Here is a 16,930-nt window from a genome sequence, read left to right on the forward strand (position 1 = left end):
TGGAGCATATTGGGACAGGGCAAGCAGCTTAGTTCTCCGTGTGGACAATGATGTGACTGGACATGCAGCGACATTATCACTGTGACCACGGATGTGGGGTTTGATCATAAGGGGCCCGGTCCGTCTCGTCGGTGAAGTGTCTGGATCTGCAATGATAATATCGGAATTGCTTCTTTCCCTTAGCCATCGGGTTTCTGAATGTCTATTGAACCCATAAACCCTCCCTCACGATATTTTGTTCCCTGTTTGCACGGATATAATTTAGCTTTGTTTTTATTGTTATGAATTGCAATGTACTGCTGCCGCATAACGACACATTTCATGACGCATGCCGTTGATATTAAACCTCATTCTGGTTCTGATTGTGTAGAGTCGGTGATTCTCTTCTAAGATCGGCAGCTGCTTTATTTATTGCTGCGTCAGGTCCGTTTAGGAAATTAACTGCGCCTACGATAGTTGTCATGTTCCAGGAGAGCAAACACTTTGCCTTCTCTTATCTGGTAACCCTCTCAACCTACTGTGCAATATTACACTTCTAAATGTTTTGAGTTTACCTTCTACCACTAATGTGTCTGTTCGTGTCCGCTGTTCGGCAGTTCCAATCCAGCGAGTGGCTCTCCTGGAGGCCAGAGAAAGGAGTCTGAGTGTGATTAGTGGAGATTTACGGCAGATTGATCAAGGTTGTGTCTCACATCCGTCCCCATCTGCAGAAAACTCTTCCTTGAAATGTTTACTCCTATTGGAGCAAATATTTTAAATTATCGCAAATCCTCAATAATCACCTGTCTTACTGTCATCTTATAGCAACATGTGGCGTATTCCATATTTCTGCCTGTGCTGAACTACAATGGGCTAACTGCTTCTATTTCTGACTGCAATTAATCGGATTTGTGATGTGCAATATTTCTCTTTGTTGTTGTATAGAGCCTGGTTGAAGCAACACAGCCATAGAAACCATAGAAACTACAGCACAGAAACAGCCCTGAACATTTATTTCCTGCAACCTTCACAATATTTTACAGTGTTTATGTATGTTTCCGGGTATACAGGTATTTTCACAGTTATATCTGGTATGATACAACCATTTTGCCAGATCAGAAAAGTAAAAAGAAACAAGCTGCACCTCTTTTCGTACTTTCGGTTCTTTATCCGCTTCACCTTTGGGCAATGTCCGGAATTATGTTGTGCAGATAGACCAAATAAAAGAGATGTAAGGGGCTGCTTAACTCTGCTAGCGTTCGGGTCATACTACAGCATGCTGTAGGGTCTGATTATGGCAACCCCCCCCCCACCCACGCGCCCCACCCACACCCACAAGTCACGTTCACGTGCAGCCACGGGAGCTGCTGGAGGATGGACGTATGAGCAGTTGTTGTATACCAGAAGCTCTTGTTAAACGACCACTGATGACAGACAGACAATCGCTGAAGGGTGTTGATTATCGCTGGGCTCATTGAATTCAGGGATAATTTCTTGCCGTTCTGATGATCGGCATAAACGATTTTGAATGAGATTGTTGAGGAGATTCTGGGGAAGGTACGACCTGGACAAAAGGGACGGGTTACTCCTGAACCCGCGAAGTGCAATATCCTTGGGTTAGAGCACTGTCTGATCGGTAGGAGGCAGGGAGTGGGAATAAAAGGATCCTTTTCTGTTTGGCTGCCAGTGACTAGTCGTGTTCCGCAGGAAGTGGTGTTGGGACCGCTTTCTTATGCTGTATATAAGTGATTTAGATGATGGAATACATGGCTTTGCAGCCACGTTTGCAGATGATACAGAGATTGATGGAGGGGCAAGTCGTGCTGAGGAAACAGGATGCAGAAGAACTTCGCCAGATAAGGAGAATGGGCAAGAAAGTGGGAAATGGATCGCAATGTTGCAACATGTATGCTCATGCACTTTGGTAGTAGAAACAAATGTGTAGACCATTTTCTTAACAGGAAATGTAAGATGCAGAGGGACTTCAGAGTCCTTGAGCAGAACACCCTGAATGTTAACTTGGAAGTTGAGTCTGTGGTGAGGGAGGCCAATGCCATGTTAGCATTTATTTCAAGAGGTCTCGAATACAAGAGCAAGGATGTGATGCTGAGGCTTTATAAGGCACGGCTGAGCCCTCACCTTGAGTATTATGGACAGTTTTTTTTTAACCAAATCTTAGATAAGATGTGCTGGCATTGGAGAGGGTCCAGCGAAGTTTCACATTCCAGGAATGAAAGGGTTATCGTACGAGGAAAGTTTGATCGCTCTGGGTCCATACTCACTGGAATTCAGAAGGATGGTGGTGGTTGGATGGGGGGAGGGGAAGTCGGAACTCATTGAAACCTTCAGAAGGTTGAAAGGCCTAGGCAGAGTGGATGTGGAAAGGAATGCTTCCAATGGTGGAAGATTCTAGAACAAGAGGGCACAGCCTCAGAATAGAGGGACGCCCTTTCAAAACAGAGAGCAGACACATTTATTGAGACAAAGGGTAGTGAATTTGAGGAATTTGTTGCCATATTCTGCTGTGGAGGCAAGGTCTTTGCGTGTATTAAAGGAAGAAATTGATAGGTTCGTGACTGGTCACAGCATCAAAAGTTACGGGTAGAATGACAGGGAATGGGGTTGAGGACGAGATAAAAAAAAAGATCAGCCATGATTGAATGGCGGAGCGGACTCGATGGGCCAGATGCCCTAATTTGTCTTTATGGTCTAATGCGGGCAGGTTGGCTGAAGTGTTTTGGAGTGGGTTAAAATTAATTTATCACTGAGATGTGAACCGCCGTTATAGTGCTGAAGAAGTTGTAGTTGTTTGACAAAACAGATGGATTTTGTAGTGAGACTCTGATCAAGCAAAGGCTGATGATAAGACAACATTGCAGGCAAGAGGTTGAGTTGAAACGTAATAGGTGGACAACATCAAAATGGGTGAATAATGGACTGAAGGCATGATATATGAATATGGTAGAAGATCTTGTACCATAGCCATCAGGATCTCATGTTCTGTCGGTTGTTTTGTATTTCGAGCATCTGCAGATTTTCTCGTGTTTGTGTTGTAACTTTGTTTATCACATTGTTTCCATTTACCCACAAGTGGGGGAACAGAATAAGCGGAGTGACTGTGGCAGAATTTTAATGCACACTGCATTTATTTCTAACGTTTAATGAGTGTTAAAATCCGATTCACTGGGTCTTTCACCGCATTCTTGAGTTCCTCTCGGAATTTGCTCTGAGTCAGGGCGTAAATACAGGTGTTGGTGCAGGAACTGAGAACCTGCAGCATTCCCGCTGTCACTAATACGACGTAACGGGGATCCGTGTCAGAATAATACATTGTTCTCATTGAAATCCGTTCATAGATATAAAATACCACTTGTGTTACCCACAACAATATGAAACTACCGGTTATGCTGAATAGCCAAACGATCGATTTGTGTCGTTTCTCCATCTCCCGGTCTCTCCACTTTTTCGTCCCCGGAGCCCCCTGCGGGCTCGACTAGCCGCTAGAATCCGCCTGACAGTCTGAATATTTAGCAGCAAAATCAGAATGAATGGGACACAAGGGGTTAAAATCCAGTGAAACAACTCAAATGTCGCCCATAGCGGAGAGTTTTGGAAGCTCTGTGTAGGAACACAACCCCAGGGTCACCATCAATTATTACAAAATGCTCCTATACAAAGCCCCAGGGGACACACTCCAAACAGGCCAGCACACTCACTGTCCCGATAACCACAGACGCCGTTCTCTCGGTGCAATATTTTGTTTTCAGCTTCTCACAGCAAATAGCCACAAATCGATCGACGGTGAAAGCGGCAGTCAGCCAGACGGAGGCCGCGGTGCTCGCAAAAACCAGCCATCCACAGAATCTGCAAACGGGGTGCTGAGCAGGAATGATCGGGGAAAAGAATGCCAAGCAGTCCACTCCAGCAACGGATCCGAGATAACGACCAGGAGATCGGCCGCTGCCATTCCCACTATGTAGCGAGTGACACATTTGGAGAGACCGCACTTCCCCGGGGAAAGAATAACAATCGCCACCAGATTCGCTGGAAGACAGACGGAGAACAAGTTCAGGATATACTGAGCAGAAGCCAATCCATCTGTTTGAGAGGATCCTGAAATATTTCCACATTATCCTTGCATTTAGCGGTGGAAAGTACGACAGAGGGTACACAAAGTGCGTAGAAAAAGAAGTTTACACCGTAAACTAAAGTAAACTTAATACGGATAATTTCCCTATGACCGAAATGTGAAATGTGAGCGGAACGCATAACTTGGGTAACTACCTCCTTGAGTTAATAGTGGGTGGAATATTTACTAACAAGGCCTCCCGGATTTGTGTAGGTAAAAATGAGTAAATCCGGAATTCTTCCATTAACCAGTCAAACTTCCATGGTGCTGTCTGTTAGCGACACAACATCAAAGGACAAAACATGATCCGAAAATGCTGGAAACACACATGCAGGCAAAACAGAATATGTGGAATAACAGTTAATGTGTCTGTTCTGAGCTCTGTTCTCAGAGACGCTCCTGGCAAGAGTGTTAGTTGGTTTCGCATTCTATACAAGCTGCTTGGGCTTTAGCGCTTCTACCATTCCCCATGTTTATTTCCTGGTCCAGTATTTGCCACTTCATTGACTTTACAACAGAATATTGACTGATTCCAACAGATACAGCGCGATCAGAAACAACCTCACAGACAGACATGACACCTCGGTACGGTAGTCAGATGTCTGTAACGGCGTATTGATAACTACGAAGCCACACTCTGGTTGTCATCACTGGCTCAACAATGACCTCTCGTGTTGTCCATTAACTGCTTCACACTCAATCGCAGTGCACACATTTAATAATAGTTTGATTCCTACGCTTATTTCAGCTAAGCGCTCACATACCATTTCAGACAATCAATTGGTATAAACTCTGCGGATGAGTAAATACAATATTTGCAAATGCAGAGCAGCTGCTGCAAAACCAAAAGTACACAGACCCAGACATCATATCATTGAACACAAACGGATGGAAGAGCGCTGCTGAATCCATTGATTTCCATAGATGTTGGCCAAATCGCTGCATTTCTGCAGCGTTCCGTCTTTAGATACACAATCCTCAGCCCTGAGTTTCCATTACATTCTTGAAAATCGGAATACTAAGACTGGACATGTGGCAGGGGATTCCAGCGATTGAAGCCACCATAAGATTGGAATTAAGCTTCATTTCCCACCGACTGTAGCTGACACTGCGGCTTACCGGGAATTCCAAAGTCTGAAACAGAAGGATACAAAACTTTTTCTATCCGCGAGATGGGAGGATTCTCCATTTCTGAGGATCTGTGACTGTTGTTGCTCCTGCATTCACAGTTCTGGCAGACACTGAGTTAATGCATTCCAAACAGTTATGCTTTATACAGAGGATCAGTCTCCGGAGATACGGTTATACCGCAGACTAACTTTCTTACTCACAGTAGATTGAACAAACACTCCAATTCTACACCATAGATTCCTATGTAAATATTGGACTGATTAAAGATAAACACATCACATTTTTTGAGTCAATACCTCAGTAGTGATTCGTCTGGTGAAAATAATGTCAGAGCACTAATGACAAAGACTGAGCTTTGTCACGAAGTAGCCACATTAACAGATTTCACGTTATTGTTGGCTAATTGCTCATCTGTAAACAGAGTTCACCAACAGCGTCCGAACCCTAACATTTGTCCCTGTGGTTCCCATTCTGAACTGTCTTTCAGTCCTTCAGCTCCTTCACACACATGCACACACACACAGAAATGCACAAACTGAGAAAAATAATTCTATCTGCAAAGGAATGAGAAGACCAGTTAAAATACAGAAAACAATACTCTAAAGTGGGAGATGATTAGGTACAGGATGGCTGGAAGTGAATAATAAGTGTCAGCTAGGATGTTAGAAATGTGAGAAGGAGAGAGAAGGAGCGAGTCAGACAGACAGATTCACACTGGCACCGGCTGTACCGACCACTTCACATGACAATCTGACTTTTATCCCCTCCCGCCACCATCACTGACACAGTTTCCTTCTACCCACAGGGAGACACTTCAGTCAGCTCCTGTCAAGGCAGGAGGTACAGAGTAGCCACTCGACACTGTTGTAGAGCTCGGTTCACAAAACCAGTAGCTGGAAGTTTGCAGAGAGGGTTTGGGGATGCGGACTGAAGTGAAAGATTGAGGATGTGGAAGATGGGCGAAGTATGGGGAAATGTGGCGTAATCCATTCCGGGAGAGACACACTGGGAAAAGACATTTTTACATGGCGACAGACATGACGTTTCAGAGCAACCTGACGATCCTGCTAAACAAATCACTGAGCATTAACGTAAAGATACATTATGAAATAAGGGAGACAAACGGAATGTTGTGCCGTGATGCAGGAGGATTGGAAAAGAGATGTAGTGTTGTCTTACTGAGATGTGTGTTATAGGACTCTGGTGAGAATACACATTGAATCTTATTTACAGGCCTCTTCACACTTCCTCAGGCATGTTATTCCACCGGCAGTGGGAGTGCAGGAACGATTCCTCACACTGACTGGACTGGTTCCAGCGATGCCAGGCTTCCTGTGCATGGGGAGAATGAGTGCACTGGGTGGAATTGTGAAGATAATTGATGGATTATTTCATATTATTCAGAACAATTGCAGGGCTGTCTCCCCTGAATAAGAATTATATTATTATGGATCACAGTCAAGGACAGAAGGAACAGCTATTAAAGATGAGAGTAAAATAAATTCCCTTAATCAGTGATTGTTTCTCGAGTTAGAACATATACCAGTGCAGAACAGGAAGCGGCCCTCTGCTCTGTGAGGTTTTGCTGACATAAATGACCATAAGACGATAAGATATAGGAGCAGAAATAGGCCATTTGCCAATTAAACATGGGCTAATCCAATTTTTTTGGAATGTTTCTATGAGATCCGCCCCCCGCCCCCTTCCTTTCTCCTGAAATCCAGGGAATACAAACCAAACGCTGCCAGACGTTCCTCGTATGGTAACATTTTCATTCCTGGAATCATTCTCGTGAATCTTCTTTGAACCTTCTCCAATGTCAGTATATCCTTTCTAAAATAAGGAGCCAAAACTGCACAAAATATTCCAAGTGTGATCTGACGAGTGCCTTATAGCGCCTCGACATCACATCCCCGCTCTTGTATTTTATACCCCTAGAAATTAATGTCAACATTGCATTTGCCTTCTTCACCACTGACCTAAGCTGGAGGTTAACCTTTAGTGTATCCTGCACTAGGGCTCCCAAGTCCCTTTGTATCTTTGCATTTTGAATTCTGTCCCCATCTAAATAATAGTCTGCCCGATTATTTCTTTCACCACAGTGCAAGGCCATACACTTTCCAATATTTTATTTCATTTGTCACTTCTTTACCCATTCTCCTAAACTATCTAAGTCTCTCTACAGGCTCTCTGTTTCTTTAACACTACCTGCTCCTTCACCTATTTTGTATCATCGGCAAATGTAGCTATAAATCCATTAATCCCAGAGTCCAAATCATTGACATACATCGTAAAAAGTAACCGTCCCAACACTGACCACTGTGGAACTCCACTGGTAACCGGCAGCCAGCCAGAATAGTATTCCTTTATTCCCACACTTTATTGTCTGAGAATCAGCCAATGCTCGACCCATGCTTGTAACTCTCCTTTAATTCCATGGGCTATTATCTTGCTAAGCTGCGTCATGTGTGGCACCTTGTCAAATGCCTTCTAAACATCTAAGTACACCACATCTGCTGCATCTTCCTTATCTACACTGCTTGAAATTTCCTCAAAACTTTGCAGTAGGTTAATCTGGCAAGATATTTCCGATGCTGGCTTTGGCTTATATTCTCATGTGCCTCATTGAGCCAGTGATGGCTAATTAAACTAATCCATTTGTCAACATGTTTTCTACATCACTTCATTTTCTGTGTGTTTGGTTGCCTGTGTAAGAGCCTCAAAAATGCCACCAACACCACCCCAGATATGCATTCCAAACACCACCATTCTTTGTTATGTTTTTTTTTTCTTTTAGTTACTTCAAAACACATGTCCTTTGAATGATTTCTCCTTTCACCCTACCTTCATGCCCTCTGGTTTTCGGTATTTTGATGCTCTGAGAAAGATACCGGCTGTCTACTCTATTTACGACTCTTGTAAACCTTTGGCTTCTGGCACTCTGGGAAGAACGACAAGTTTATGCAACTCCCCCTTTTATATCTCCTCCTCAAACTCCTCTTTTAAACCTTTTCTAAACCCTGTTCAGCACCCTTCCTAAAATAGGGCGACTAAAACTAAATGCAACACTCCAGATGCACCTTAAATTGAGGCTTATAAATCTTTCTGACTCCTGAAGTTAAACCATTCAGTCATAAGTGCAAGAATGTAATAGACTTTCATGAACTTCTCTAATCTGCTAGAGCGCAAATGAAATTTGAGAAGAAATGCTTCACTATCCAAATGAATGGGCAGAGAAGTTAAATAATAAAATCTGTACGTAAATTGGGAGATGAATAGATTCTGTATGGCTCTTTGTGAATGAAAGAATGCGAAGACTCAGATACAAGCAACGAAGCAGCCGCTCATCTCTCACACACAAGGTGTGTTACAGAGCACAGAGACACTGCCAGCTGATCAGTTCCACAGTCGCAGACCACAGAGACATTCGGTTCACACTGAGACCAAGTCTTAGTTACAGATTTCCTACAGAGCGTTTACGCAGAGTTTCAGATAGATGATCAATATTTCCATTGTATGCTGCACCAGTTTCCTACAGGTAGAGATGCAGACTCAGACTCCAAGTCCCAACGCACGGGACTGGGAGGACAGTAACGACAGGGAAACGGTACACAGATTGGAAATTTGGCAACTGGTGAATGTGGGGATAGTGGAATTTAAGAAATGTAATGATAAGGAACTGGGATTGCTAAAATGTGCTTGTGTGGACTAAGAATTAGGCAGCAGTTCGAAGGCAGAGAGTGAATTAATGGATCGTTCTCAAACTGGGAAGCTGTGACCAGTAGCATAACACAGGATTTGCTCCGAGACCACATCTGATCACGGCCTACATCAGTGATTTGTATGTGGGAGTATATCCATCTCTGCTACTGTTACAGAGCTGGGTGGGAGGGTCAGTAGTGAGAAGGCTGTAGCGAGGGTTTGGGGATGCAAAAGTGAACGACTGAGGATGTGAAAGCTGGACAGAAAGTGGGGAAATGTGACGCCATGCACTCCGAGAGGAACAAACTCGGTGGCATAGTGAAACATACATGGGGATCCCTGTAAAGAAAGTGCTGCAAGTTGACATTCAGGTATTGCAGATAATTAGGAAGCCAAACTGTATTTTCTCCTGTGATAGAGCACAGATCATAGATCACAGAATAGATAGATTAGATCATAGAATACTACAGCGCAGTACAGGCCCTTCGGATCACAATGTTGTGCCGACCATTAAACCCTGCCTCCCATATAACACCCACCTTAAATTCCTCCATATACCTCTCTAGTAATCTCTTAAACTTCACTAGTGTATCTGCTTCACCACTGACTCAGGCAGAGTCTTCCATGCACCAACCACTCTCTGAGTGAAAAACCTTCCTATAATATCCGCCTTGAAATTCCCACCCCTTACCTTAAACCAACATCCTCTTGTATTGACCAGTGGTGCCCGGGAGAAGAGGGGCCGGCTGTCCACTCCATCCATTCCTCTTAATATCTTGCATATCTCTGTTATGTGTCCTCTCATCCTCCTTCTCTCCAGAGAGTAAAACGCTAGTCCCCTTAATCTCTGATCATAATGCATACTCTCCAAACCAGGCAGCATCCTGGTAAATCTCCTCTGTATCCTTTCCAATGCTTACACATCCATCCTATAGTGAGGCGACGAGAACTGGACATGGTACTTCAAGTGTGGCCTCACCAGAGTTTTACAGAGCTGCATCATTGCTCCTCGACTCTTAAAAACTATCCCTCGACTTATGAAAGCTAACACTCCATTAGTTTTCTTAACTACCCAACTACCTGTGAGGCAACTTTCAGGGATCTGTGGACATGTACCCCCAGATCCCTCTGCTCATCCACATCAACCTCACTCATATTCTCCTCACCGTCATCAAGTTCCCTCTCATTGATGAATACCGAAGAGAAGTATTCATTGAGGACCTCGCTCACTTCCACAGCCTCTAGGCACATCTTCCCACCTTTATCTTTAATCGGTCCTACCTTCACTCCTGTCATCCTTTTTTTCTTCACATAATTGAAGAATGCCTTGGGGCTTTCCATTACCCTAGTCGTCAAGGCCTTCTCATGAGCCCTTCTTGCTCTTCTCTGCCCCTTCTTAAGCTCCTTTCTTGCTACCCTATATTCCTCAATAGACCCATCCGATCCTTGATTCCTAACCCTCATGTATGCTGCCTTCTTCCACCTGACTAGATTTTCCACTTCACTTGTCACCCATGGTTTCTTCACCCTACAATTCTTTACCTTCCTCACCGGGACAAATTTATCCCTAACATCCTGCCAGAGATACCTAAACATCGACCACATGCTCATAGTATATTTCCCTGCAAAAACATCATCCCAATTCACACCCGCAAATTCTAGTCTTATAGCCTCATAATTTGCCCTTCCCCAATCAAACATTTCCTGTCCTCTCTGATTCTATCCTTTTCTATGATAAAGTTAAAGGCCAGGGAGCCCGTGGTCACTATCTCCCAGATGCTCATCCACTGAGAGATCTGTGACCTGACCCGGTTATTTACCTAATACTAGATCTAGAATGGCTTTCCCCCGAGTCGGCCTGTCAACATACTGTGACAGGAATCTGTCCTGGACACACTTAACAAACTGTGCCCCATCTAAACCATTGGAACTAATCCGGTGCCAATCAATATTAGCAAAGTTAAAGTCACCTATGATAACAACCCTGTTATTTATGCACCTTTCCAAAACCTGCCTCCCAATCTGCTCCTCGGTATCTCTGCTGCTACCAGGGGGCCTATAGAGTACTCCAAATAGAGAAACTGTTCCCTTCCTGTTCCTGCCTCCGACCTTTACTGACTCACAAGAGGATCCTGCTACATTATGCACCCTTTCTGTAGCTGTAATAGTATCCCTGACCAGTAATGCCACCCCTCCTCCCCTTTTTCCCCACTCTCTATCCCTTTCAAAGCACTGAAATCTAGGAATATTGAGAGTCCATTCCTGCTCCGGTGCCAGCCAAGTCTCTGTAATGACCACTGCATCATACTTCCATGTATGTATCCAAACTCTCAGTTCATCACCTTTGTTCCTGATGCTTCTTGCATTGAAGTACATGCACTTTCTCTTTCCTCAAATCCTCTTTATATGTTAGATCTGGCTTTACTCCATGATCTATACTTGCAGTTCTCGCATGACTTTTATCCTCCCCCAGCTCATTATCTGCTCTATCACTCTGGTACCCCTCCCCCTGCAAACCTAGTTTAAACCCCCCGGAACAGCATTATCAAACCTTCCTGCAAGGATGTTAGTCCCCCTCCAGTTCAGGTACAACCCGTTCCGTCGGAACAGGTCCCATCTTCCCTAGAACAAGGCCCAATTGTCCAGAAACATGAAGCCTTCCCTCCTGCACCAACTCCTTAGCCACGTATTTGCATTATCGTCCTATTTCTAGCCTAACTAGCACGTGGCACAGGTAACAATCCTGAGATTGCAACCCTCGAGGTCCTGTCCTTCAACTTTGAACCTAACTCCCTAAATTTACTTCGCAGGACCTCCTCCTTCTTCCTACCCACATCATTGGTCCCTACATGGATCAGGACATCTGGCTGCTCACCCTCCCTCTTGAGAATACTGACAACCCGATCCAACATATCGCGGGCCCTGGCACCAGGGAGTCAACAGACCACTCGGGATTCTCGATCTCTCCCACAGAATCTCTTGTCTCTCCCTCTAACTATCGAATCCCCTATTACTACTGCTCTCCTCTTTTCCCTCCTTCCCTTCTGAGCCTCGGTGTCAGAGACGAAACCACTGCAACTTGTCCCTGGTAGGTCGTCCCCACCAACAGCATCCAAAACGGTATACTTATTATTGATGGGACCGGTCACAGGGGTGCTCTGCTCATTCTGTCTATTTCCCCCCCCCCTCCCTCCTGACAGTCACCCAGCTACCAGCCTCCTGACTTTTAGAGGTTACTATCTGCCTGTAACTCCTGTCTATTTCTGCCTCTGCCTCACGAATGATCCGAAGTTCATCCAGCTCCAGCTCCAGTTCCCTAACTCGGTTTGTCAGGAGCTGCAGCTGGATGCACCTATTACCGGTGTAGTCATCAGCGATAATTGTTCCCGCCCTGACTTCCCACATACTGCAAACGGAGTACTCGACTGCCCTAACTGCTGCTTCCATTATCTTCTAGGCAGCACGGCACGGGCAGCAGCGGCCTTTCGGATCTGGTGTTACTATAATTTAGTTTTTAAATTTAATTTTAAGGCACAATTTTTCTATTAGGGTACATGGATAACAGAGCGAATATCTACCATCGCAGATACTGCTACAATACAGAGATCGCCCAAAAACAAACCTTCATGAAGACCTGCTGGTTAAATTGCGCGACCTCGGCTTGCTGAGGGGTTGGGGCCTGCAGTCCTCGGAGTCGCCTGATGACGGTGGCCGAAGGTGTGGACGCCGTAAGCGGTGTGCAAGGAAGCGGAAGCGAGGCGAGCGGGAAGGAGTACGTGCTGGGCGAAATTAAAGCCCTAACCGGTCAGTTCTCCCGTCCATTCTGCTCTCCAGTGTCCGCAAACCTGGACAATAAATTGGACTACATCCGATTCTAACGAAATACTCGGCGGGAGCACAGTAAGCAACGGAATCCCGGACGCCGCCTTTCGGCTGTTTATTTATGTAGCAGTTTCTCTGCCGAGCTATCGGACTCAATGCCCAGAGCCTGGACTGACACCACCCTGCTGCCCTCTGCTGTGCCCATTGTCTTGTTTATTATTTATTTCAATGCTTGCAGTGTTTTTTTTTTGTACTTTATGCAGTCCTGGGTAGGTCTGTAGTCTAGTGTAGTTTTTGTGTTGTTTTACGTAGTTCAGTGTAGTTTTTGTATTGCTTCATGTAGCACCATGGTCCTGAAAATCGTTGTCTTGTTTTTACTGCGTACTGTACCAGCATTTATGTCGAAATGACAATAAAAAATAACTTGACTTGACTACTCCTAAGTTAATTAGAGTTATTGGAGGAACCTACCCGGCCTTACCTCACTGGGAGCAAGCTCGTCCTCAGCCTCTGCCTGCCGAAGCCCCGTTAAGCCCAAGGCTTCCTACTCTGTCTCCCACTACTCCTCCACCCGCTCCTACGACGCCCGCTTCGTTAATCTGCTCGCTTTTTAAACTCTTCCGCTGTCTCACGGGCCGACTTTCAAGCACTTGCGCAGTCGTGCCCCCTTCAAACTGCCGAACTTTAAAAGTCCCCACTCACTGATGCTTCATTATATGGTCTTTCGTTGACGTTTATGCAGTCGTTAACTGCCCTTGTAAGCCACAGGTGCCTACTCCTGCCATTTGAGACCTACTTCTGAGGGACAGTCCTGCGCCTTGTGACCTATTCCCAGAAGCTTCAGCTAGCACTGCTGTCCTGTCAACCTCACCAGTATCTCCCTCCAATCCATCTTCTCTCATGCTTCTGTAGTTCCCTTCATTCCATTGCCATTCTGATACATCTGACTTGCGCTTCTCAGATTGCAGTCTGCATTCAATCATATTATCATCACTGTATCCTACGGGTTCCTTTATGTTAAACACCCTAATAAGATCTAGTTTATTACACAGCCCTCTTTCAACAGGAGAAGATGGCGGCGCGCCTGCGTGTGCGCAGCCCTCTGGTGAAAAATGATATCGTATCTGTTAAATAGGGGCCGTGGACATTTCTGATTTGATGGCGAATGGACATGAAAGCACAGAGGAACATCTGGAGAATTTTCTGAAACTCCCGTTCGCTGCTGTCGTTACTGTGTGGTCGGGATCTTTCGGAGGGTAGGCCTCAAAATCCCCGGCCTTGCCTGCTTTTGGAGAACAAGAAGGAGGTCGAATCGTTCGGACAGAGATGGCTCTCAGTACTCGGTGTCGGAGAGCTGATTAGAGCTCAACGTTTTCGGATGACTCAGAGTCAGATTGTGGTCAGCATGGCAGGGAGAGTTTTTCTTCCTTCTCCCGTCTGCGTGAGAAGTGGGGCATTTGAGAAACTTTGAACTTTACTGTGCTCATGGACTTCTTCATCAAGTTATGGTATTTTTGCACTGTTTGTAACTATATGTTATCATTATGTGGTTTTGTCAGTTTTTTCAGTCTTGGTCTGTCCTGTGTTTTGTGATATCACACCGGAGGAAATAATGTATCATTTCTTAATGCATGCATTACTAAATGACAATAAAAGAGGACTACATATCTTCATAATCTAATCTAAGATGGCCCATCCCGACTAGGCTCAAGCACAAATTGCTCTAAAAAGCTATCTCGCAGGCATTCAACAAATTCCCTCTCAGGCAATACGTCGCCAACCTGATTTTCTCAATTCTCCTACAGGAGGAAATCTGCAGATGCTGCAATTTCAAGCAACACACATCAAACTTGCTGGTGAACGCAGCAGGCCAAGCAGCATCTCTAGGAAGAGGTACAGTCGACGTTTCGGGCCGAGACCCTTCGTCCTGACTCGTCCAACAGGTTAGATTGCACGGAATCCAGAGGACGAGAGCTGATTGGATTCACATTTACCTGAATGGTAAGAGGCCGAGGGTGATACTTGAAGTTTGTTACCAGCAACGTTGATGTGTGTTGTTCTCAATTCTCTTGTTGATTAAAGTCCCCATTGCAATTGTGACATTACCCACAATATGTGCATTTTCTAGTTCCCTTTGCAATCAGCACTCTACATCCCGGCTAGAACTTGGAGAGCTATATTCATTCAAATGTGTGTTTTTTCCCCCCTTGCGGTTTCTTAACTTCCACCAGAAAGATTCGACATTCTCCAACCTTATGCCCCCCTTTCTAAAGATATAATTCCATCTCTTACCAACACTTTCCATGTCTTGCCAATCCAAATCTCTCATTCCAAGATGATCCTCTTGATGTTTTTCTTGGCCATCTACACTATCTGCAACACCACCTGTTTCAGTATCATTTGCAAACTGGGTACATTCACATCCAGATCATTCATATAAAGTTTAAGAAACAAATGCCCCGGACTGACCCTTGTGAGACATCAGTAAATATGTGACTCCTGTCCGAGAAACAAACTTCAAGTATCACCCTCTGCCTCTTACCATTCAGGTAAATGTGAATCCAATCAGCTCTCGTTCTCTGGATTCCGTGCAATCTAACCTGTTGGACGAGTCTGCCATGACAGACTTCGGCAAAGGCCTTGCTAAAATCCACGCAGAGAACATGTACTATGTTCTCTTCATTTACAATCCTAGCTGCTTCCTTGTAATAATCTGAAACATTTGTCTGGCATGACATTCCACGGTGTCATAATGACGGTTCCGTATCAGACTCTGTCTCCTGAAATGCTGCTGCATGCTGGCCCTCAGTATCCTCTCCGGCGACTTCCCCACTATCGACGTCTGGTTGTTTATATTCCGACTTGTTTTTGCGACCCATTTTAGAAATGGTAACAGTTTGTCTACCCTCTTGTTGTCCAAAATCTCACCAGAGGACAAATATGAAGCAACAAACAAATCTAAGGGTTTCTGTAAGGTGTTTCCTCATTTTCCACTAAGGCCCTGGGGTTGTATCTATCTTCCTGGACTGTAAGGATCTAACACCCCTGCTTGCTGATTAACTTACGGAAAAAGAAACATCATTGATGAATTCACGTTTTTGCTTCACTTCTGCTAGTTCCTACACCGTCAAAACGTAGAGACATGTTTATTAAAATATTTATATGTCTTTTGTAACACACACAGATGGTGATATTGATTTTTAGCAGAACATATTTTCTCCCTAATGTCCGTTTGACTCGTCATATATGTACAATCTTGGGAATTCGTCTCATCTTGACTTCCAGGTCCTTCCCATAGCCACCTTTACCCTGCTAACCTTAATAACATGTGTAATTATCAAGAAATTAACTAGTTCAAAATTGCTTATGTGCAGAATATACTTCCCCCTTTCCACAGACTCAGTTTCTCTCATTAGCCAGCTGCCCAGAGACCTGCCAGTCTTATCTTTCACCCGAACAGGAACATGCAGGCCCTGAACTCCTGACCTCACGCTCTTCTTATCACTATAACATTCCCACTTGTGAGATGCTACTTTCCTGTAAGCATTAACCACTGCAAGATCCAACGTTATTGCTCAAACCTCATTCAGTTTCTGTTCAGGAAATTCACTGTTCTGTGTCAAGTTACGGTATTGCTTTGCACAGTTATAACTATATGTTATAATTATGTGTTTTTGTCAGTTTTTTAGTCTTGTTCTGTCTTGTGTTTCTGTAATATCATACTGGAGGAACATTGTATCATTTCTTAATGCATGCATGGCTAAATGACAATAAATGAGGACTGTCTGTCCTCATAATTTAACTTGTGAGCAGATCACGTGCTTTTCCAGAATCACTTAAAATTTATTAGTATTCTGTTCATTGGAGGCAATGTGCTCACCGGCAAGCACATCCGCCATTTACCCTACCTAATTTCTCAGGAGCAGATCCAGTACTTTACCCTGTCAAGCACTCCGCCGTTATATTGAGGAAAGAAGCTTTCTTGGGCACATTTCACAAATTCAACACCATGTTTTTACACTATGATAGGCCAAATCAATTTAAGAGAAACGAAACTATCTTACTACTACTACTACCTTAGTAGTAAACTGCACACATTTTCTGTGTTTAAAAAATGAACCTAAGACTCCCTCTATTCTTTCGGACAATCACCTTAAAATTATGTTC

Source organism: Mobula birostris, chromosome 13 (genome assembly GCF_030028105.1).
Source record: "Mobula birostris isolate sMobBir1 chromosome 13, sMobBir1.hap1, whole genome shotgun sequence".
NCBI lineage: Eukaryota > Metazoa > Chordata > Chondrichthyes > Myliobatiformes > Myliobatidae > Mobula > Mobula birostris.